The sequence below is a fragment of the Rissa tridactyla genome, chromosome 1 (assembly GCF_028500815.1).
Source record: "Rissa tridactyla isolate bRisTri1 chromosome 1, bRisTri1.patW.cur.20221130, whole genome shotgun sequence".
Taxonomy (NCBI): domain Eukaryota; kingdom Metazoa; phylum Chordata; class Aves; order Charadriiformes; family Laridae; genus Rissa; species Rissa tridactyla.
In genome coordinates, this window is record NC_071466.1 from 184,577,179 (window position 1) to 184,601,317 (window position 24,139).

Genomic DNA, 24,139 nt, shown 5'->3' on the forward strand with positions numbered 1-24,139 from the left:
ATTCCAATCTAGAGGACAACGCAGCTCGTGATGCCTCTGTCTCTTTCCACTGCCTAGGGAGAGGATCCTGGAAGACTGGGTTCAGAGAGTTTGTGCCTCATTTAAATGTGTAAAGTTAAGAAGACAAAACTATATCTTTGTGAGTAGGTTCACATTTTTTATCATCTTCGAATCCCTCATTCCTGAGTTCTACAAAATCTTGGAATTTAGGTGTTTTATATGTTCATTATATTCAGTAACTGAATGAAGAGTGAAGTAAAATGTAGACAGTTACACTTCTTCCAAATATATATCTAGTGGAGAAAAGGTGTCTCTATTTTTTTTTCTTTTTTTTTTTTTAGTAATCTGATGCTTAGAGCATTGATGCAGACAAAGACATCTAGGACTCCTAACTTCCTCAGAAGGTTCAGCCCGCCTCCTTTTGTTGCACTGCACCCCTATGTAGAATGAAATTTAATGCTCATAGACAGGGAAAAGGAGAGTTTGAAGAAGGAAATCTAAATCTGTTGTCCAGTATTTTGGGGCTTTCATCTAGGAAGGAAGAGACTTGTGCTTTTGTCTCTGTTCCCAGCAGTGTTCTGTCATTTTACATACAACAGTTTTGCTTAAAAAAAAATAGTCTTTGTTAGGTCAAGCCCTTATATATACTATAGATATCAGCAATAAGTTTTTCCCCTCCAGGCACTTTGTAGAATAATTAGATGTGCTTTAATAAAACAAAGATAGTCAGACACATTCTCTGAAGAGAAGACTAAAAAACTGGATTTGAAATGGGTGAATAAACTTTCTTGCACCCTTATCTGTGTATATGGGCTCTTTAGAAAATGTGTCTTTTTGGTACTTTCCTCTGTTTAGCATTTTCTACTATCTTATTCAACTGTAGTTTTTTCAGACTGTCCAAATCTTTGACATTCAATGTAGGATGACAGTAAGCATAAGTGCCTAGAGGTATTAGATTTTAATTACCTTACTCTGTTTTTTCTATTCAAATCTAGGGAATAGGAAGCAACATGGTAAGCATTACGGTGTCTAGCTGTAAAAATCTGAGTTCTCTATTGCAGCTAGCTCTGACTTTTTGAGGTCGTGAACTGCTGGGATTTTGTGTTTTGCATTTTGTGCTGTACGCATTTTAAAATGCACATAATTCCATTGGCATTTATCTTTCTCTAAAAGCTTTGCTAATGCCTTCACTCACTTTTTTATCTGCTCATTATATGATTTCCTTCTGTTTCTTTCCCTTTATGTTGAATTGAATTGAGAAACTACTTTGGTGCATGCTTAAGGAAAGCTGAAGTCAACACCCGGAGGCAGTGAGTAGGATTGATCTGCCCAAAGGCAGACACCTGCATCTCCTGGGATTCATCTGCTTTCGAAGTGGACATCTAGAATACTTGTCAGATGACTCATCTGCTGTAAGGGTCTATTTTCTCCCTTCATTATAAAAGGAGCACGGATGACTAAATCAGATAGTGTCATAGATATTGCAACTGTCTAAACTATACCACTGAAAAAAAAAAACAGGACATGGGGAAAATAAATAACAAAGTTGGAGATGATATAGACCTGAGCAATTATTAGCCAGCTAAAATACCTGCCAGGTAAAGGAGGCTTGCAGAATCCATCTCCATCCCCATCAACATCTCCAAAGTCTTCCATTGCCAATAGCTAATTCTTGACATCGTGATCCCATGTCAATATGTAATTCTTTAGTTTGTTCTGTCTCCCTAAAAAGGTCTTTGCTTTCATGGAAAACATTCACTTATCTACTGTAACCAGTTGAAAATTACGCAATTAGAAACCATTTCTCTTTCAAACTTTTTGTGAAAAATCATCAGGGATCAAAACTTTTATTTCCCAATGGACGAAGCACTCGTACCTGTGTGCTCTAAACTGTCAAATCAGGAGCCCTGCCAATTCTGCCTCTACATTTGCACCACCAAGGAGAACACATATCTATAAATATGGCCTTTTTCCAAATGACATCCTTTCCTAACCTGAACGCCTCCCTCCTCTCAGACCTGCCATTAATAACCTAGGCCCATTTTATAAATGGTCCTTTGTATCGTGTAACCAAAGCAAAATTTTTGTTTCCAAGTAATTTCTTTCAGAATCAAGATGTTGTTTTTGTTTGACAATATTAAAGTGTCCCTCTGCTCCACTGTTTGGAGAACAGAACATATATAATAATGCAAAGAGGCTGAATTAAGTTTTAAGTAGAAGAGGAACAGAAGAATGAGCCTTGTGTCCAAACGTTAACCCAAGTAGTAGAGGTACACTTGCCCTCTCAGTTTTCTTAATGGGTCTGTAGCAGCCAGCGGAGCAGTAACAGACAACTGGACAATGATAACCTCTTAAACCACTGCAGTTCTTTGCTAGGTGAACACAAGCTAAGTCTTTACCCCTACAAGAAAAAGGTTTTTTACAGCAAAGCAACCAGCAAGAATTTGAACAGGATGAAAAATTTCACGGAGACAAGACGCAGAGAGGTTTTATCACTGCTTTCTCACAATGCAGAGAAATGAACTTCAGGGTGAGGATTAATGAAATATTTGCTTCCTGGCAATAACAAGTTTTATGTTACTTCCCACACCCAGTACTTGTTCCCAGATGCACCATACAGTATATTTTGCTTTTTGAGGTAATATGAGGTAGCCTTTGCTTATAGAGCTGACATAGCCATGAAATGTTTTTAACCCTTGTCTTATGGAATGAAGCAGTCCTTGAATAGGTATTTTATTTTGCTTAAGTTTGCACTCAGCATAATAAATGCATATGCCAAATATTCAATAAACATAGCTTCTTAAAACTTTTCATTGTTCAGTCAGAATCGTATCAGTTACTGATCAATGTGGTTGCTTGTGCTCTAATACATTTTAATTGATTCTATTTTATTTCCACAAACCTTGATCAGTAGTTTGTAATAATTGTCATCTTTAACTCATGAAAACAATTAGTACAGAGTTTTCCTTAAACATACATGATAGTAATTGGTACTTTAACTACCTGAGCTTTCTATATACGTTTCAAAGAGAGTGGCATGTTATGATTTGTTGTATTTAGGGAGTCATCCAGCTATTGTCATTTAGGAAGACCATATGGAAAATGGTAATTATATGACTGGGAAGCCACTATTAGCATGTGGTCACCACCTAACAGCAAACATTTTTTTCCTTTGTCTACACTGTTGGCTAATTATGTAATTTTATTTGTTCAATAATCTCTTAGATATTCTCCCTGCATTTTATTTTTATATTGTGGAAATAACCATTATTACTAACAATCATTCGAATTTCTTACTAGATGCACTCACATATAATATTCATTTAACATTTGTGTTGATATTTAGGCTTTCAGTCATCTAAAATTGTCCAAATGCTTCTGGCCACCTCTGCTTCTGATAGTATAAAGCCATCATTTGACACTATTCTGGTTTTAATGGAAATATGACTTACACAGTTTCCATCCCACTGCCTTCCAGCTCCCAACGTGATCAGTGTTGCTATTCTTCCTCCCTCCAAGTTATTTTGATACAGATGACTGTGGACTACGCAGTAAATGAGGTAATTTAAAAGTAACCTTTTCCTGACCTCCAAAATAGAAAAAGGTCTTTCTTTAACCTGGATCATTTCATTGATTCCAATTGCCACTTGACCCCTCAAACAGTTGCAGTAGTAAAACAGAATAGTAAAGAGCTATTGAATGGATGCCACCAGAGGCAGGAAGGAGGGACAAAATCCATGAACTGGTCTCATTTATTTCAGTGTCGTTATCATGAAACTATCATCTCAGTCTAACTCCTGAGATAAGTGGAATTGTTCCTGCTTGTAACACACCTTTATAATTCTGATTTTCATTGTGGTGTTTTGTCTTGCCTTTAAACCCTCATGTCATTCCTAAAGTAGATGCAGCAAAAGCAAGGAACTGAGTCATTAGAAAAGCGGTATAAGAGGTGAGATCTCAAGTTCAATTTTTTGCTTTGTCACAAATGTCCAACTCATTTTGAGGCAAGCTGAAATTAGCTCCTTAATTTTGAAATAGTTCCTTACCATTGGGTGAGGTGTCTTTAGGGTGGTGCGAAATTGATCTACTGACTAGATGATGCTGAAAGGAGAATTTCTTCAGTCTTCCTACCTTGCTGGGTAAGCTTCCTGCAGCTTTAACTGCATAAGGGACTTATAGACTTAGACTTGCATAAGAAAAGAAGCAGAAACAGTGAACTGATGCAGAAGGTGGAATAGGACCACACCTTTTGGCAGCAACTTAACATCAAATTGGTTTTCCATCAACATGAAACTGTGCCCTCAATTACTCATCCATAAAATGGGAATAATAACACTTTCTTTTCTGTGTTGTTATGAGGATAAACATATTAAAATTCACGATGTGTTTATGTATATCAGTTACAGGGGCCAGACAGTATCTTAAATATATTTTACTGCTGGGATCAATAAAGAAATTAAATTATGTTTCTTTACAATTTTGTACTCCATGGTGCAAATTCTGACTTATCCAAAGAATAGACTAGAGCCTTCCAGTCTAAGTCCTTCCAGCTTGAAATTTTAACAACTGTAAATTAAAATGCAGAATAAGGACAACAAAGAATCAGTCCCAGAGAATTTAAGACACATTCCCAAATGGTAGTGAGCCAGTTCAAAGCCAAGAGTGGATCGATGTAAAATTTACCAGCATCACTGTCTCTTTCCAATATGATTGTTTAAAAATATGTCTATTTCCCCTAATAATTTTGTTATTTAATTTCAACGGTGATAACTGAGGTTCATATTGTGATTTGTATGGAGGTGGACACGGATAAACTTGCTGCACTTGTGTCTCAGAGAAGAGACTGCTACAAGAAGGATACATGAGCTGAATCTTGCGTCCTCTTATCTTGAGAACCTGTTCCTCCTTGGACTGACTTCTATGACTGCCCTTGCCTTGTGCTGTCATACAGGCTCAGAAGATGGCACTTTATAACATGCTTGTTTGTTCTTAGTGAGTTATGCGCTGAGGACTGTATTGTCTTCATCATTTGTGCCTTTGAAAACATGAAGCAGAGAGACAACGAATCAGATTCCATGGTGATGACATTTATACAATTCTAGATCATGTCACATTACTGCACCCTTTTATCTCTGATTATTTTAATTCACAGTAAAAATTCACAGATTTTCTGCAAAATAACCTTGTTGGTGATGGAGTTTCAAGTTTTACTTTAAAGAAAATATGTAAATGTGAGCTACTAAAAGTTAATTTTTTCTTCTTGTTGGCCTTAGAAATGGATGTTTTCTCTCTATTCTTTTTTTTTTTTAATTTTTATTATTTTTTTTTCCCAAAATTCAGTTACATTAAAAATCCTTTGGCGGAATGTTTTCGATAGATACATCAGAGTCCTTGAGAGAAATGCCTGGAAAATTAGTTCCATGTACATTTTAGGAAATCTTGCTAACAGCTGCATTTTTCCATTCGAAATGGTTTCAAAGACTATATAAAAAACCAAAGCCAAATGAGGCAAAGTTTAAGTGAGAAAACATGTGTGCAATATTAAGCCAAGAAAAGGGAACAGTTACTTAGAGAAATCCAGACCTTTCTTTGCAGCGCTTTTCAGAAAACATATTAGGAAGTATAGGTCAAATCTTCATTTGGTGTAAATGTATGCAGCTCTGCTGAAATGAATAAAACTTCCTTTAAATAGTCAGACTCAAGATCTGGCCCACTTTCAGATTTCCAAATGCGTAACAAAGAGCCAAAAGCACCTCAAAATGTACTGATTAAATTCATTTCCTAGTTAGCACTACTTGGAATTAAATGCTTAGCTGTGTACTGAGAACTACACATTTTAAAATTATTTAGATATAATAGACCAGAAAACACTTAATAAAAACATTTAAAAGATATTCAAAGAGAAAAAAAAAATGTTATGCTTGCATCCCCTGGCCCCTCCAGCCTCCTCTACCTTGATTTTTGATGAATGAAGAAATCCTGAACGCTTTATTTTCTGTATTTATTTTGAATCTGCTTCTTTCTGCCTGGAACTCTGCAGCTGGAGAACTGGGATCGGGGTGACATCATCAGAGACAGCACTTGGAACTATTCAGAGAGAAAAAAAAAAAAAAGAGTTGCACGAATTATAAGTGATTTCCTGACATGGGGTTAAGAGAGAATGTAAATCAATTTGCAATTTGGCCCCAAGACTGCACAAAGACAGATTTTTAAAGCACAGCCTCATTTTTCACACCTTCATTTTCAAGCACAAGTACCGTCTCTGTTTAAAAGCCCTTCCTTTCCTTTGATTTGTTTATGTGAGCAAAGTCAAAATTACTTTATAAAAAGGTAGGTTTCTCTCCTCAATTATTATCCAGGAGGCAGGATATAAACTCAACGTGCTAGAATAAAGGGAGTCTACCACCATATCTCTCCCGGTGATAGCAAAAGTAGGCTCGTACAACAATTAAGGCCATTGTCTTTGAGGAGTAGCTGAACTTCTAGCTTTTTTTATTTTTATTATTCAGACTTTATTGGCTCATTCAGACTCACCCTGGGACATTAATTAGAGCTGGTTCAATATAGTAAAACTTTTGAAAACCTGTCTGAAATGTGTTTAAGGTTCTTCAGACTTTTTTTTCTAACTGAAAAAAATAACAAGTTTCATGGTAGAAAAAGAAAAGAATAACAAACCCAAAGATTTGTAGTTCATAATATTGTTCAAAAACTATGCCCCCCTCTCACCCTGAATTTTTCCTCTGTCTTCTAACTCCTCATCCTCCTGTCTCTATCTCTGTCTGTTTTTCTTGGCTGTCTCTGTAGTCTTTCTGCAGCACTTCCTTCCCCCTGGAAAATCTCATTGCTGGGGATTTCTCACTGTTCCATCTGCCAAACTGATCAGCAGCTGACCTGATGTGTATCTTGAAGTGCCATCCCAAAACTAAACTTTTAACTCAATCTGTAGAATAACTGGAATCTCCAACCCATGGGAATTTTGCATTTCTAACTATATTTTCATTGAGATTCAACCAAGAAGATTGAGGGGAGAAGAAAAAAAAACAATTTGTAAAAGTGTAACTTGCAACGTATCGAGTAATTTTATCTCCCTGGCAGCCCACCAACAGGGCTGTGAATCCCTTGTGCCACTAAAAGCTTTCCTGGTGGGCGGCACAGGAGCCTTAATGTCTGGGGAATTGGAGAGCAGGAGAATCTGGAAGCCAGAGTCAAAGGGACTTCTTTGGCTGTGTGCCTGGTAGGCTTCCCAGGAGATGGGAGTTTCTGGCAGCCCTGTCAGGGTTGCCTTGGGATGTGGGAGGTGGGTAGGCTGGCAGAAAACTAAGGAAATTTCCATCTGAAATCCACCTGGTGGTAATCAGAATTGATTTGCTCCAGTTAAACATCTTGGATATTTTCTGAGGGAAATAATTTAGATGCATCCCCGCCTTCTCCCCGGGATGTTGGCTCTGCACTGAAGCATTTTGGCAGCCCCGTGGGAAGGTGTGTGTGTGAGTGCAGGTCTCAGGCCAGCAGAACTCTTGCCATGGCTGGCCCCAGCACCGTGGGGCTGCAGGCACGGGAATGTCGTCTCTTTTCCTCTCCTCCTTCTCCCTCACTGACTGACTTGGCAGGAGAGAGTCAGCAGGGAAGAGAGACTCATCAGGAGCCATTTCAGGGTGCCTCATGTCAATTAGGTCAGGAATAAGAAGGAAAATGGGAGGGAAAATTATAAAGGCTGATTGTAGCACTGGAGGGCTCAGCTCAGCTTGACAGAATTCAGAGAAGGGAACCAAAAAACTGATGTTGTAATGAGGAGTGGGGGTAGTCTTTTCCTGAAGAGGATTTCTGGCTATTGCCTGACCGCAACAAAGTTGCTCATGTCTTTTGCTTTTACCGGACATGTCACTTGAGGAAGCCTGCAGCAGTCAGGCTGACGAGGTGGCCTTCTACCTGCCTGGGGACATTTGCTAATGCATCCTCTTGTTTTCTTGTGTTTTCCTCTAGAAGTTGAGTAGGGCTATACCGAATCACTCAAAAGGGTGATACGGGACTGTGTGTAGGAAGAAACAGTAGGGAAGAGGCGGGAGGAGAAGAAATCCTCCCCTTTTCCTCTTCCTACCATGACTGTTTAACATGTTAACAAACGAGGCTCCTGCAGGCACCCTTAAGTTTTATTTTTACTAAGCTCTGAATGTGGTCGTCAGAGACATAATCACTCAGAAATAAATGCCCTGAATATCAAACTGGAATCCTTAATGAAACCAGAAATGGAGAAAATGCAAGTGCCTGCCTTCATCTCCTTGAAGACAAGACTAGCTCAAGAAATAAGCATTATCAAAGTTATGCAATGTCTACATTCACTTAATGTAATATACTGAAGTAATATGTGCAAAACAAGCAAGCCCTTCTTTCCAACAGTTTAGGCTTCAGTTTGTTAATGTTTTCTAGGAAATGAACATTTGGTGAAAAAAAATGCGATCTACTTTTGCAGTCTCTGCAGTAGTTTGGAATTCTCCTAGGTTTGTTAAAATGATTTGTGCATTTTTTTATGGCACAGAGTTACTGGAGAAGGGTCAGGGATCTGCCTCAAAGAATTCTTGCAAGGACAGAATTTGGCCCACTGCATTACAATTAAAACATTTATTTCTTTTTTATAGAATTCATTCCCCTGAAAACAACCTGTTCTGCTAAGTTTTGTATCTCTCTGTAGCTACAGTAACTGAAGTATCAAATAATTTCATTATTATTTTCTATTACCTCTATTGCTAAAATTCATCTTTATTCATGCACCTTGAGGATTTTGAAGCCAGAAAGAACCACAAGTCCTAATCACGTATTTTTAGACTGTATTATATTCTTCCAAGGACAAGTCATTAAGTATCATAGCGAGAAGACTTTGAGGCTTTAATCAGATTACTTAGTAAATTGATGTAAAAGCCATCAAATCGGATTGAAGTTTCATCTACTGTGACAAATTATTCTGCTTCCTTGAAGGAACACACAAACGTACTCCAAAATATTTCTCTCTGGAAGCTTTTATCTGATCATTTTCAGTGTAGTAATAAAGCAGAGGCTTGTATTCTCAGTGAGTTACAGTCTGCTTACGTAGTCAGGAAATGTATTTATAAAAGCTAGAAATCACCAGGTTCAGTACTTTTCCAATATCTCAGCCATTCTAGGAACACATCAGCCAGAACCACAGCAGTTAACAAGAGAGACACCTCTCTCTTCCAGAGTTCAGCGTTCGTCATGATGTGCATTGAGATGCTGCCTGGGCTGCCAGGGTTTAGCAGCTTGTCCTATGCTCTGGCATAATTCTATTATTGATTTCTGCCATGCTGCACTATCGAGAGCTAATTTCACGTTGCATTTCAAGGACAGCACAGCAGGCAAGGGACACTGTAGCAGAGAAAGGACACAAATTGAGAGAACGCATTTCATTTACTGCGCACTATGATACACTGTCTGGAATTGGGCTCTCTGAGGGCCCACATCTCTCCAACGTCATCCCAAAACTGGAAAGAGCTGAATGATGAAAGAGCAGTGGTGAGCGGGTAGGGGAGGCTGAATGTGTGGTGTTGGGTGGCAAGACCCTTACTCTTCATAGCTCCCCTCAGAAATCTGATTTTTAGCTAAGTCAACCAGAATATTCAAGTTGTCATTTTGTTTGCTGCAAAGCAAAGGGGCCAGTGACCCCCTGGGAAGCATTCTGGATGGGGTTCTAAGGTCTTTATTCTCTCCCAAACCTGTGAGGTTTTGGTGATTTACATACTGCATGTTCACAGCACAGGGATTCTGGACAGGGCTGAGGCCATGACACTCAGGGCAGCAGGCAGTGTCTCAAGGAAGCTGACTGGCTGAATTCTGGCTGAATTCTGGCTCAGGTAACCATCTCAACATTTAGAGGACATTTAGATTGGATATTAGGAAAAAATTCTACACTGAAAGAATTCTCAAACATTGGAACAGGCTGCTCGGGGAAGTCGTGGAATTGCCACCCCTGGAGGTATTTAAAAGATGGGTAGATGTGGTGCTTAGTGACATGGTTTAGTGGTGCTTTTGTCGATGTTAGATTGATAGTTGGATTTGATAATCCGAAAGGTCCCTTCTAATCTAGACAATTCTATGATTCTAGGATTTGAACATTGGACTGGAGATGTGAGAGAGCTCGTATCTTTTATTTCTCATTTCACACAGTAGCCAAACTGGTGAAAAAGAATGCCACTATGGTAAAGATATCCTGGGTAGTTTCTCTGAGGCAAATGGAACATACTGGTTTGAAGCAGCTGCAGTTTGAGCTGGCAGGTGTTAAACAACAGAGAGGTCACTCTCCTTGCCTCTGTCCCCTCATCTCTGCTTTCTTTATCTTCCATTGCGAGGAAGATACTCCAGAGTTTTTGTGCCAATCCAAAGCTTTCTTTAGCCAGGTACAAAACCACCTGGCATCAAGAACAAAACTCTTCTGTGAAACTGGAAGAGGTTCAAAAGAGAGTTCCGTCTCTTCACGAAAGTGAACGTTGCCAGAAGATTTTTATTTTAATATTGCTGATGCAGAGACTCTAGACCTCTTTAATAATAAAGCACACACAAATAGCAAGCAAAGATGGCACTTAACGGCATAATGTCCAAAGCATATGGCACACCTATGACAATGAACTTTTGGAAGTTTTTGCTTTATCTTGTGGAATCTGACATGTAAAATGAGGATCAGCAACTGAAAAAATACTGTTAGAAAATAATGAATTAAAAGTAGATATTCCGTGAGAGTTTGCCGTACTATAGAGCAGAGGCAGACCAGAGCATGTGACACAGTTGTGCTACCAAAGAGCAAAATCATAGGATCAGTCAACAAAACAAAGGCGACAGCTACAAAGGGAGGAAACGTGGAAGACAGCAGAAGGTGTGGAAGAAAACACATACAAAGCATTGTACAGGCTTTGGACAGAGCTGAGGAAAGAAAGAAAGAAACAAACAAATTTGCAAAAGAAGAGAAACTATGTGTAAGAATGCCTGATGGATATATCATTAGCCGGGGTGCAAACTGGAACACAACTGAAATCTTGATTACTTGTGAGATGGGTATTGGAACTGCAGTTGCAGCAATGGCTGAGGTTATCTTAAAGGATATGCCTGTTTCTCTCCATTAACTATAAATGGATTCTAGAGGACCAGTTCAGATGAAAATGTCTGTGTTGGAGATACAGTGAGGTAAGGTATGTTTACCTTCCAGGAGTCCCTGAAAGAGGTGCTGTGTATAAGATGTGAGGAGCCCATGGAAACAAAAGGAAAAATGTAGAAAAACAGAAATTAAAACAAAAGAAATGAAGACATAGCATGGAAAAGAAAAAAACCCCAAAGGTGAAAAGTGCCATACATAAAATTATGAGCTAAAAACATTGGTGGTGTTAAAGAATGAAAATGAAATGGTAAAAAATTACTAGTCTAGTCTTATACAGGTAGGTAAGTTTACTTAAACTGTGATTCTCCTCTCCAGGACTGGCAGACAATTTTTTGTATACACTGGAGAAAAAATTGCATACTGTTTTTAGCTTCTTATTCTCACCATCAAGAAACATCATTATCACAGAAAATGTCTCTTAGATATGTAATCTCATAAGATCTGTATTTGTTAGATATGACATCCCTGCTATGACAATGACGGGTAAAGAGTTGCAATTAGATTTCCACTAGATCAAATGTTCTTAAAAAATGTGGGATTTGGGCATGTTATACAGAACCTAAGACACTCAAAGTCTTCTGGTATTATGAAAAAAAAGTGTTGAAATTTTCAAAAGGATCCTTAGAAATGCAGAATAACCTAATAAGCAAAGAATAGCGGTCCTCCCTTGAACCTAGAAATGCAATTTCTTAAAACAGCATAATACATAATACTGAATTAATGATTCCCCACAACCAAAAGGGGGAGATCCTGTTCCTATTTCCCACCTCCCATCCTTCCTTATCCTCCTTTCCTTCCCTGCTCTTCCGTGCTTTGCACTCCTACCACTGCTGTGGTGCCTGACCTGGTATTCATCTGATTGGAAAACTAATCTAACAAAGAAAAACAGAGATAATACCTTGCCAGGTTAATAAGTTGACTTAAATATCATGATCAGGCAAGTGCCAAAAGCAGTATTAGATAAGGGAAGGATCTAGCAGTGGAGACCGAAAGTTGGACTGCTTCCGGACCTAGCACACCATGCTGAAAACAGGGCAAGTATGAATTGGTGTAAACAAATTGAGACAGCAAATGCAAAATGTATATTCTGATAAAGGATGACATGACTTTAATGCCTTCCTAGCCACAAGGCAATGTCTGTAAGCATAATGACAGACCACAGGCACCAAAATTGTGATCTCTAGTGAAGATATGCATATTTTCTGGAGCATTGTGGCTCAGCGAAGGACAGCTTGTAGAAAAAAATTATAGATATCCTGAGCTTCCTCCACAGGGAGACAGGAAGAGATGGCTGCGGAGGAGCCACAGACCCAAACAACACCATGGGAAAGTGCTGACTGGAGCACTAGAGTAACTGAAGCCTGCAACCTTCTCTCTTCAGAGATGTACAAGGCAAGGAAACCAGCCTGGGGACTGATAGAGAGCTGAGGTGCAGTATAACAGATGGCGTATTGTTTTCCCTCTGGAAAGGGAAGATGTAAGGCTAGCCACAGATGTAATAAAAGAATAGATTTTATTGATCTAAACTAGTGGTGCTAACAGCCAGACTAACTGATGTGTACAAATCTCTCTTCTTCCCTCACAAGTAGTCTCATCTTTTATCTGTTTATTTTCACTTTAATACTGTGACACCTTGGTTTTAAAATTTGGCTCAGGGTTTTCACGAGTGACCACTAAGTATCCTGCAGTCATATCTGCTCTGGTAATCTAAACAGGACAAGGGTTAGGGCCGAATAATGGCCCCAAAGCATCCTTACAGTGACATGTTTAGCATAAACCTTGGCAAAGTTCTGGAGTGAGCAATTTTTAGCAAAACTTGGGGTTTGAGAACAGTGGGGGCTATTTGAATGTCTCCAGTTTTTCGAGGTAAAGTTAAGAGATTGTGGCTGTATGGCTACAGCTTTGTTGAGGCAGTTGTCATTAGGATAGGATAATTTGCCTCAGCTTGTTTGATTTACTACATAGACATCGGCCATAATTTCCCCATGCACTGCTAAGAGATCTGTGCCTATGTACCTGAAACTGTCACATAAAGGAGATACTCACTTTTAACACCACCATTATAACTTGTAGAAGAGGGTGGTGGATGAATATCATTGTAAAGTTACCATACCTGTGTGGAACAAGCAACCGGGGGCGATGCACTGTATGCTGCATGTGGCTGAAAATCTGTAATGACTCTGAGCTGCAAAATGTCTGGAAGGTGCCTGAGGGATTACCCTACCTTGCATCCTGCAAAGATTTATTTATTCACTTATTCATGGTGAAAAGTAACAGAAAAAAGTAGACTATTATAACCCAGAGCTTTGCAGAACTTGCATGAAAACATCCAACATGTCCTAGATGCTTTTCTGTCTTTGGAAAATCATGTCCTGCAAAAATAAAAGGATCTTTTCATTTCCATCCCTCTTCTAGACATTAAGGCTCTAGTTGTATTTGCCATTGCTCTTCATGGGATATTCTTTCTCCTCTTTTTCCTCCATAGATACTTCTCTATATCCTCTGACTACTTCTTCTTCTCTTGCTTCTGACAGTTTTTGACTCTCAGCTAAATCAGCTAATTTCAATGTTTTGAAAAATTGGGGTATTTTCAAGTACTGCTGTCTCCCAGTGGCAGAAAAGATCATCCCCTTCTTAGAGACTTTCCCAGGTTTACTGTTCTGTACTGTCAATGGATGACCCATGTTTCCTGGAAAGAAGAGCTTCCTGAATTTGGAGGGTGTAGCTTTTCATATTCTACTTATCCGTCCTGTTACATTTAATATCGTATCAATATGTTCATATTAACTATAATGCTTCAAGACAGGATTTTGACGGGTATATGACTTGTTGCAAACTCATATCTAAAAACTTTCACCTGGTGAACATGGATTATTTGGAGTGTCTAGTGATGTGAGTCTGTTTCTTTTCTTTTTTTACTTCATTTTTGTCAGCACCCTGCAATGTTTTTGTTTTTCTGAATTGAAAGATGTCAGTTTCCATAAGGGGCTGAAAGTCATTTTGTCAAGTTGTGTCAATCTCTTCTCTTACATGCCACAAAGGGGTACAAGTATAAAGGAACACACACATTTTGAAGCACAACATTGTCACTGAAAATGTAACTAAACCCAAAGTTCATCAAAAAGCAGTGCTGAAGTCACTCTTACCTTCAAGAGAAGGAGTTTGCCAAATATTTTCTCCTCCATTTCTTCAGTGGCGTTTGTTGCAGAGACATTTCACACTGCAGAAATGTATTCTGATTCATTTAGGAGTTGCTGGTTTATTTGCAAGATTTTCTTTAGCATTCAAAAACCTGCAAACCTTTGCCATTTGTCATGGCAAGCACAGGAACTATTTAGGCTTACAGTTGGTTTGAAGAACAAAAGTTTGCAAGCAAACTCTTATGCCAGCACAAGAAAACAAACAACCTTTCCAAATGTTTCTGTGATCCGAGGTGGATATGTGTATCCCCAGGAATGAAAAACATTCAGTGTTTTTCACGAGCATGCTCATAAACTTGATGAATACCTTACAGAATCAAGTTGGACAAATATTAGGATCCTTTGTTTCTATTATAATCAACTTTTAAATATGTTTATGAGATTATGAGTTTTGTTACTAGACAACTACTTTGAAATGTCAGGGTCTAGTAATAAATTTTCATTAGTACAAGAGAGCCTTCCATTTAGTATTAACATGAAAAAAATCACATGTAAACAAGGGAGCTTTCTAATGAGTTATGCTTGGGTCTGTAACTGGTTCGAATATAATGAATATCTTTGTTAAAGGTCTGCAGAAAGTATCAAAATGTCCCTTGTGAAATACGTGAAGGCAGCTTTCTTTCCACAGACAGTTGGATGCTTACATTAACACATCTATTTCATAGAGAAATCCGCATTACTGGGTGATGTGCGGTTATGTGAAAAGGTATAGAATACTACAATCTAACCGGCCAAAAAAAAAAAAAAGTCTAATGCTGAAAGCTGATGGTGAGTTCACACCAGGAACAGGGAACGTACACTTAATGCCAGGATAATTTCATTTTACCACTTGACATATTTTAATCAATACTAGATATCTTTAGCATATCTTTCAGTTGCACATGCACCAAATCAATAATAAACTAATACTTAATTCAGAAATTTCTGGGTCAGCTTCTATAATCTGGGGTTTGTATCACACAGAAGGAAGGCCAAGCTCCTCTTTGATTAAAAGTCTAGAAACATACAGAATAAATAGAATGATGAATATGAATAGGAGAAATAAGTGATCTCACCCCACATCCCAATTCATTGCCACTGCTTCCTCACATACAGCATTGGACCTTGTCTGATCCCTGTATGTGAGCTGGTTCAGTTCAGTAATAACAAATAAACAGGAAAAGAAAAGAAAAGAAAGGAAAGGAAAGGAAAGGAAAGGAAAGGAAAGGAAAGGAAAGGAAAGGAAAAGGAAAGGAAAGGAAAGGAAAGGAAAGGAAAGGAAAGGAAAGGGAAAGGAAAGGAAAGGAAAGGAAGGAAAGGAAAGGAAAGGAAAGGAAAGGAAAGGAAAGGAAAGGAAAGGAAAGGAAAGGAAAGGAAAGGAAGGGAAAAGAAAAGAATCAAACTATGAGGAGTAGAAGTAAAACGTATCAGAGCAGGACAGTTTGTCCTGTATGTATCATGAAATTGAACCACTAGTCACGTGTACTCCAATGAAAATAAACTGGTTTTTGAGGACAAAGGCATACAAGGGATTATTATTGCTCAAACCCCCTCCTTTTACAGTGCAACAGGAGGGCAGGGAGAAGTTTGCACTCCTATCACCAGGACCACAAACAAGCAAAACTAGGGCATTTCCTCAGGACTGCCATAGTTCCATGCTTTTTAATGGACCTACCATGATCGCCACAAAACAAAAGTGCATTTGCTTTGAATGTAAGGTTGAATGCATGCATAGAGGACTGAAAAATTTACCCTTAAAAAAGAAAGTTACACGGATGCTGCAACAAGCGTGTGGTAGAGCCCAGGCTTGTGGTCTGGTTTTGTCCAGCATGCCATACTGAATACGACTCCAGTGTTGCGTTTGCTTCCTGCGAGTGCAATGAAAGTTCTGAATTTTCCATCAGCTACACTGTATCAAAAAATGGAAAACACCTCACCATCATTTCACAGCATTTCCAGAACATTTTTGTACTAATTGGTTGTTTGACTCTTAATGAACTATATTTTTCTCTGCCCCTGTAAACAAGGGTTTTGTAGACTTTTCAAGAAAAACCTGGGATATTAGTATTTCTTGGTAATTTTATTCTTGCCAGAGGTATCCCTCCTCCCATTTCAACCTCTATTTTTCTCTTTAGCAGTGAGAGCACTATTTATACAACAAAGCAAAAATAACAATAAAATGAAATCTCTGCTCGGCCAGGATATTTTTCAAAGAAAAGATGGCTTCATTAACTCTGCCATTATTTCCAGACATAGAATTTGAGAGATTTTTAGAATGGAAAAACAAATAAGCTCTGAATGTACCTTTTTAAATATTTCAATGGTTCCTACTGCATTATAGGCTCTTCTGAAAAGAAATAACAATGACCTCTAAAATTCATCACAACGGAGAAAAGTGGCTGCATATATTTGCCCATGAATGTCTTACATAGAGACACTGTTCCTCAAGACACTTCAGTGCCATTTAAAACAGGAAAGCAGCCTCCAATATTCAAAGTAATCGGCAGCATAATGACTCATGTACTTATGGGGCACTCAAGGATGGCTCAATTGTTTGCGTAGCCACAAATGAATGTCTTCTATTAAAAATAATATCGATCGCAAACTTGTGATGAGCCACCTATTCAGAACATAAATAGAGCTTTTCTAAAATTGTGTGTCCTTTTCTCACCTCAGCAGAATTATAACATTTATTTAGTGCAAAGTAGGATTTCTTTTCCCGAATATTAAGAAAAACTTAGTTTGTTTCCCAGTCAGGATTTTTTTTCTGAAATCGTCAAATTTCTTCTGTTTTGTCAACAATTGCAAAGTAAATTCAATAAGTTACAAAGCAAATTAAATAAGTTCAATTGTATTCTTTGGCTCCTTAACCATTGTCTTCTTTTTTCCCTCGGGCAACAATACTATAATTTGAAAGAAATTGTGGTATCTCATGATTAATTTTTCATTTCTTCCAAAACAATGTAAAATCATTTTTTCCTTACACTTTTTGAGGGGAATCATCTCTCTCATTTTATGGAGTTTTCTTTTTGTCAGAGTTTATTGGTACGGTCGCAGGTCAGCTGCATTTCAAAGGCATTTTTTTCTTGAAAATTTCTTCATTGAAAAGAAACAAAGGTGGGTTTTTTTTAAGGGGGAGGGGGAGAAATTAGAATATTCCTTGTATTTTTTCTATTACTTTAAATTGTCATAGTAATTCCCAAAAGATAGTTTTCCACTGCTTATCTGATATCTGATATCTTTGCTGTGATTACAAAATCAGCTGTCTAGTGTTGCAAAGAGAAAACTGAAAATGACAGTATATTTCCTTTTTATCCGAGATAGATGTGATCTTTTTAGTAGATAGTGTAAGACAGTGTCTGCCAACCTCTCATGTTGAAAGGATTACTTCTTCTTTGCTGTATACAGGTTTATTATATTAGAACACATAAACAAAGAGTCACAATTCTGGAGCCCCTACTACAAGAAAGATATGGATGTGCTGGAACGTGTCCAGGGAAGGGCCACAAGGATGATCAGAGGGCTGGAGCACCTCTCCTTTGAGGACAGACTGAGAGAGTTGGGGTTGTTCAGTCTGGAGAAAAGAAGGCTCCGAGGAGACCTTATAGTGGCCTACCAGTATCTTAAGGGGGCCTACAAGAAAGCTGGTGAGGGACTTTTTAGGATGTCGGGTAATGGTAGGACTAGAGGGAATGGATTAGAACTACAGATGGGTCGATTCAGACTGGACATTAGGAAGAAGTTCTTCACCATGAGGGTGGTGAGACACTGGAACAGGTTGCCCAGAGAGGTGGTGGAAGCCCCATCCCTGGAAGTTTTTAAGGCCAGGCTGGATGGGGCTCTGAGCAACCTGATCTAGTGGGAGATGTCCCTGCGCATGGCAGGGGAGTTGGAACAAGATGATCTTTAAGGTCCCTTCCAACCCTAACAATTCTATGATTCTATGATTTCATTAAGCAAAAAAAAGACCCAGAGAGCCAAATTCTGTGAGCAGTAATTTTTATGTTCTAATCCAAAATATAACCTCTGTTAGATATTTTTCTTCCATTAGCATTTTTTTTTCCATGCATTGAAGGAACCGACGCATTTTTGGAAAGAGGAAATATATCCAAAGTAAGAATTAAAAGGCTTGCATAAACAAATATGAACCTCGATCGGCTGCCTTAAGGATCATAGCCAATCCTGTTCTGTAAGGATGCTTTTACAATTCAAAGCACGCTATGTTTTTTTAAAAATGTTGTTTGATGTTATATTATCTTGCTGTAAAACATTTGTAATGTATAATGATGTAAGAGGCCAGCTGGCCGCTAATGGTAACAGCATACTTTACCAGCACTATCATCAGAAGGACTGTTGAAGGCAGATGGCCCTTTTTTGCGGCTTTATCCCGTTAGAGATCTTACCAAGGACAGACGCCCTGCAAACCTCACAGTAATGAGAAGAACATTGCTTTATTGACTATAAAGCCTTCCTGCAAATAAGTTTGAAAACTTATGGGCTGGAGAAGACCAGTGGCACGTATGTTCATAACCAAAATAGAGGACTCTGTACTGAAGCTTTGTTAAATGATGCCTATGTTCTGGAAAACTTTTCACAGAAATACTGGATTGGTATTCAAAGCTGCTGTAATATAGAGAGCTACTTTCCTATCTTATTAGAGAGAGGCACAAAAATCACGGTAATTAATTATTGTGCATCCTCTCATTTCATGCCCATACTGCAAGGAGTTAAAATACAGACATAAGGGGAAAATTACTCAGACTCAGCTGATCATACAGAGATTAATTTTGATGATAGTGTCATTGAAACATGTTCTACAGTTTGATAGCCCAGATGCACATTTTCCCTGGATAACAAAGGTTCAATTGGTTATGCTTCTTTTACTTTTAGGGCTATCAGAAATAATATTGTCATGGTTTCAATTTCTTTTTGTCTTATGTTAACGAAAATGGCCTGTTTTGAAACAGCGTGTCATATTTTGCCTGACTAACAATTGCTATTTAGTTTTCTGGTGGGATAGTGGGTTTGTTCTTTCAGTTTTTGGTGGTTTTTCAAATGTGTTTTCCAGTGATTTGTCTGTCAATGCCTTCAGGACCACACAGTGTTCCTGCTTAAATCATTATCTTCCATAGCAAGTGGATTTTGTCCTCTAGTACTCTGGTTACCTACTTTTTGGTACAGGGGAAACATATAGCAGGCAATTTTCTAAACCCTATGCACTCTATGTCTCACACTTCAATTCATTGACAGCTTGTCTTTTAGCAAAGGCGGCCACATGAACAGATCTCTATTATTACTATGTTATACGTACATAAGAACTGTAATAATTCATTTTTATTTGAGTTCTTCAGAGGTTTTTCTGTTTGTTTTGTCTAACCCATGTGGTTACCCAGAATTTAGGGTTCTATGGGCTATTTCCTCTAGGAGGAAAAATTGATAGTTATTTCTTTGGGGCATAATCTTTCTTTATTTACTAAGAACACACAAATTATGTTCTCTAGAACCCAAGAGGAAATTGCAACAGAGGATAACATATTTCTTCACAGTTCCTACCCTCTTTCTGTTGGCACTTAAACTCTAAGGTTTTTGTCTTGTCTCCTCACAAACACAGTCTTGTGCTTTTTGCAGCTGCCTTTGTCTCTCTTTCACTGTTGGGATTTTGAGGCTTCATCATTTGAAGGAGTCAGTACTTTTTCATTCTTTTCCTCAGACAGTCCTCTGCCTACTCAGTTTAAAACCTTGAACACCTTCATAGATGCCTTTTTATAGATCAGTGGCTTTAAGCTGAGTTTTGACTGGAGACCTATAGTATTTCTTTCACCTGGTTCATAAAGAAACTTAATGATTCTTGCAAGGAAGGATGTAGGCTTTGCATTCTTTAGTCCGGTAAGGATTAACTCAGTGCAGAATGTTTGCTGGGCATCAGTAATGCATTCTGTTACTAACTGCACAGCACACATAAGTAAGACAAAGGATGCGCATTCTTCGGTGCTGCACTCCACGGCTCAGGGGAGCTTGCAGGAAGATGTGAATACAGCGTTCTCTCTGGAAACATTTTCACTGATTAAAAGTTCAGATTCAGCATTTTCCTTCCCTTTCTCCTGCTATTTTGTATAAAAAAAGATTGCAATCTTGAGACCATTAAAATACTTGATCGACTCTAGAAATGTGGGATTTTTTTTTTCCTTTAGTTTTCAGTTCACTGAGCTGTTGCTATGGCCTTTAGCAGCTTGACCAAACATAGTGGGATTTTTAGATTTTCCAAGAAGGTGGGGAATCAAAGGCCAGTCAATCACATAGTGTTAGCTGAGGAATAACAGTCAGAAGGTTCCATCTACATCAATTTCATTGCCTGATTGTCAGGGCCAGGTCCACGTTCTGTCTGATTGTAGGCACTCTTGGAACAAATCAACTTGGTTCTTCATCCAGCATCCACGCTGTGAATCAGCACTGCAGCATTGCGCTTTTCCACACACAAAACGTCTTGAGAAAGGAAGACAGACCAAAAATGTCCCTAAGGCATTTTGCTGGTGTTAAAGAGATTGCCTCTTGGACATTTACTCTGCTGTGACTCTGATCAATAGTTTGTGATTGTGGAGGTTGACTTAATTACCAGGTGAGATTCCTCATGCATGTAATAACAGTGAACATGAGCAGCTCAATGAAGACAGCTACAGAAGGACTAGAGCTTACAGATTTAAGACCTTTGGCGTTGCATTGTAAAACCTATCTTTGTTATATATCACTCCATGTCAACTCAAAGAGTACTTGGCAATGCTTTATTTTACATACATATATATTTATATTATTTTTTACTTTGAAAAAACTCTCCTATGCATGCATCTGACATCTTGGACATGGCACAGTGTGTGGTTCTGTTCCTGCAGACACTTGCTCTGTGACCTTATATTTTGACTTGTGTGCAACTCACTTCGCTTAATTGCCTGGAAATTGTCTAGTCTAAGCTAGAAAACTAGACTTTCATTACAAGCAATGAAGACAGCAGTTACCTCCACAGGGTGAAATATTCCACCTATGTTGGAGATCCATTCTACAACGGATCTCACCCTCTGGAAGATTCCACCCATCCCTCCTAGCCATAATGAGAATCCAAGTCACTGTGTCTGAGAAGACACATAACTCTTGCACAGCGAAAGGTAAAGGATATGAATCCCACCTTTGTTCCTCTGTGTTTCATGGGAATGTGGATTTTACCTACCCCATGTATTTATGTGTTTGTTAGGGTGGATCTTGCCTTTGTATGCACAGTCCTCCAGACACGCTGCAGTTCTGAGCTCTGCAGGGATCTCTTTATGGTCATTGTGATACAAACAATACTGATATTGATTTTTATATCCTGAACAAAATAACATCTCATCTTTTACAATTTGAAATGTGCTTCTTGCTCCTGAAAGGAGCTACTCATCACAGTGTTTATTTCCTTAGCATTACCTGATGTTTTCCAGGCATAGTCAGGAAGTGGCCATGATTCCAATAACATCACTTGTGGCAGGTATGGTCTAGATGGGGAAGGAGTTGCTCAAGGCAACGGCAATTCCCTCATCATACAACCCCCCAAAATATGCATCATATACCAGGTGGCAGTAATGAGAGAGAGCCTGCAACCATACCTACTTCCCCAAAATCCATTCTACACAATTCAACATACAGGACTAGAGTAAAATTTAATTACATTTTGCTTGATGCCTTTATTGCTATCTTGAGACTGCAGGGCACCTTTAGACAATGACCATGTTCCCTTTGTACTATACATAGCTATGGTACTTCTAGTGCTATAAAATGAAAATAATAATGAAATGCAAGCTGCTTGCAGTATTTACTGCAGAGTTTTTGACATTCTATTTCCAAAGTCCCTTTTTAAGAAAAGCCTGCTATTTGTCACAAATTAGCTATTGTTTTCCCAATGAATCGTTTTCCATTTCTCACCATTTTATTAATGGGCAGTACTGTTGTTTTATTAGTTAGAAAGGAATCTTAGACCAAGTTTAGTGCAAAAAACCTCAGGTGATGTGAACTGACCTGGATTGGCTGAAGTGGGGTATTTCCCAGCCATCTTCCTCACTGCTGCTCTGGAGGACCAGTGGCGCACAGAAAAAGGAGCTTCTCCTGAGCCTCTGTAGCTTGCAGCCTTATAGATTTAATTAAAAGCTTACCTGCCTGCCTGTGAACTGTGGCAGGTCAGAACTTCATACCTAAACTGGTTCAGACTTGGCACGAGAGAAGCGACCTGAAGAGGAGGGGAAGGATAGATGTTTGTGTCATCCTGGTTTACCCTTTCACCCAACATCCTAACTCTCATGGAAGGGTTCGGTTAGGTCAGATGCCTGAAGATATGCTAATGGCAGGTAGCTCTAATTTAGGATGTCACTGTTGTGGCACTTCCTACTGCCTGGAGTCTCACCTGGAGGCTCATGAGTTAAAATTAATGTTAAGTGGTCAGTTAGTTCTCCATAATAAGATTCAACTCACTAACCAAGAAGAAAACTGCCCCAGCAATACATAAATAAATAAAAAGGATCCGTTTTCCTTGGGATTAATGAGCTGAATTTGTTCAGGGAAGAAAGGACCAGGGATCTACTAGAGCCAGGACAACAGAGGAAACAGGTTGGCAAGGGAAGGAAGTGAGCACAGGGGAAGGGAGGACGAACAAAACTTAGTTGGACAAAATTTCAGATGGGGTCAGCCTTCTCATGTAGCTTCACCTCCAAAATACTTAATCCTGATGGGTACTTTGGATCCAAGAGGCTGTAAGAATGCTTTAAACTGAACCAGTCTTTCAATGTTTCATTTCAAAACACAGTGTGCAGTATTGATACTCTTAGTAGCTAAGCCAGAAGAGCTATGTTGGTATTTCCAGTGCACTCAAGGGCACTTCACCTCTGTCCCCCTGCCCCCCAAATATTAGATGTCAGACTGCCAGGCGTTTGCAAGTTAAAATAGAGCTTGTAACTTCATAGAAGCAGATGTTTGTGATAAGCCTTTACAGAAGGAATCTCAAGAACACTTTCAAGCAATAATACAAAAATAAAAGACTTAAGCACACCAAATGTCTTTGGGATTTTCTCAGGCTTCATTTAAACAATTGGTGCTTCTTTCTTTCCCCCAATAAATAATGTAACATGTAATATTCTGCAGAAAATACAACGAGCTAAAATATTTATCACCCTGTACTTTCTCACTATGCTTTTATTAAGCCTAATAAATGTACATTAAAATGATAGCTTTTTGCCTGCTAAGGAGTACTGGAAACTTGGAACAGTAAAAGTTTAAGGCAAACCATTTATATGAAATCAGGGAGTTTTGTTTACAAAAGGTAGATGTTCACCAAGATCTGCAATTATCACAGTAACTCTTTTAGCTTAGAAGAAATTTGGCAAAATGTGATTATAGATCAGTAAGAAATATAACTCTGATCCATAGATTATTTTTTTTTTCTGACAAAGCTTTCTCTTCTCTCTCTTGATTCAAAAGAAAATATGAGTTTTATACCTTTTTTCATTCAAGTAAAAAATATATTTTTTAAAATAAATAAATTAAATGTGATACCTTTATTGAGATTTACATGTAAATTAAACAAGTGATGTTAATCTGAGTTTCCCAGTTAAAGTTACAAGAGAGTAAATTCATAATTACAGTTACTTGAAAATGAATCATTTCTGTATCAACTTCTATATAGCTTTTCAGTCTCACTGTGACCAAGTTCTTCGATGTTATGAAAAGTTATGAGTACTCAGTGGTAATGTCTAAAAACTGTCCATAGGTTCTTTAGCATCATCTTTCC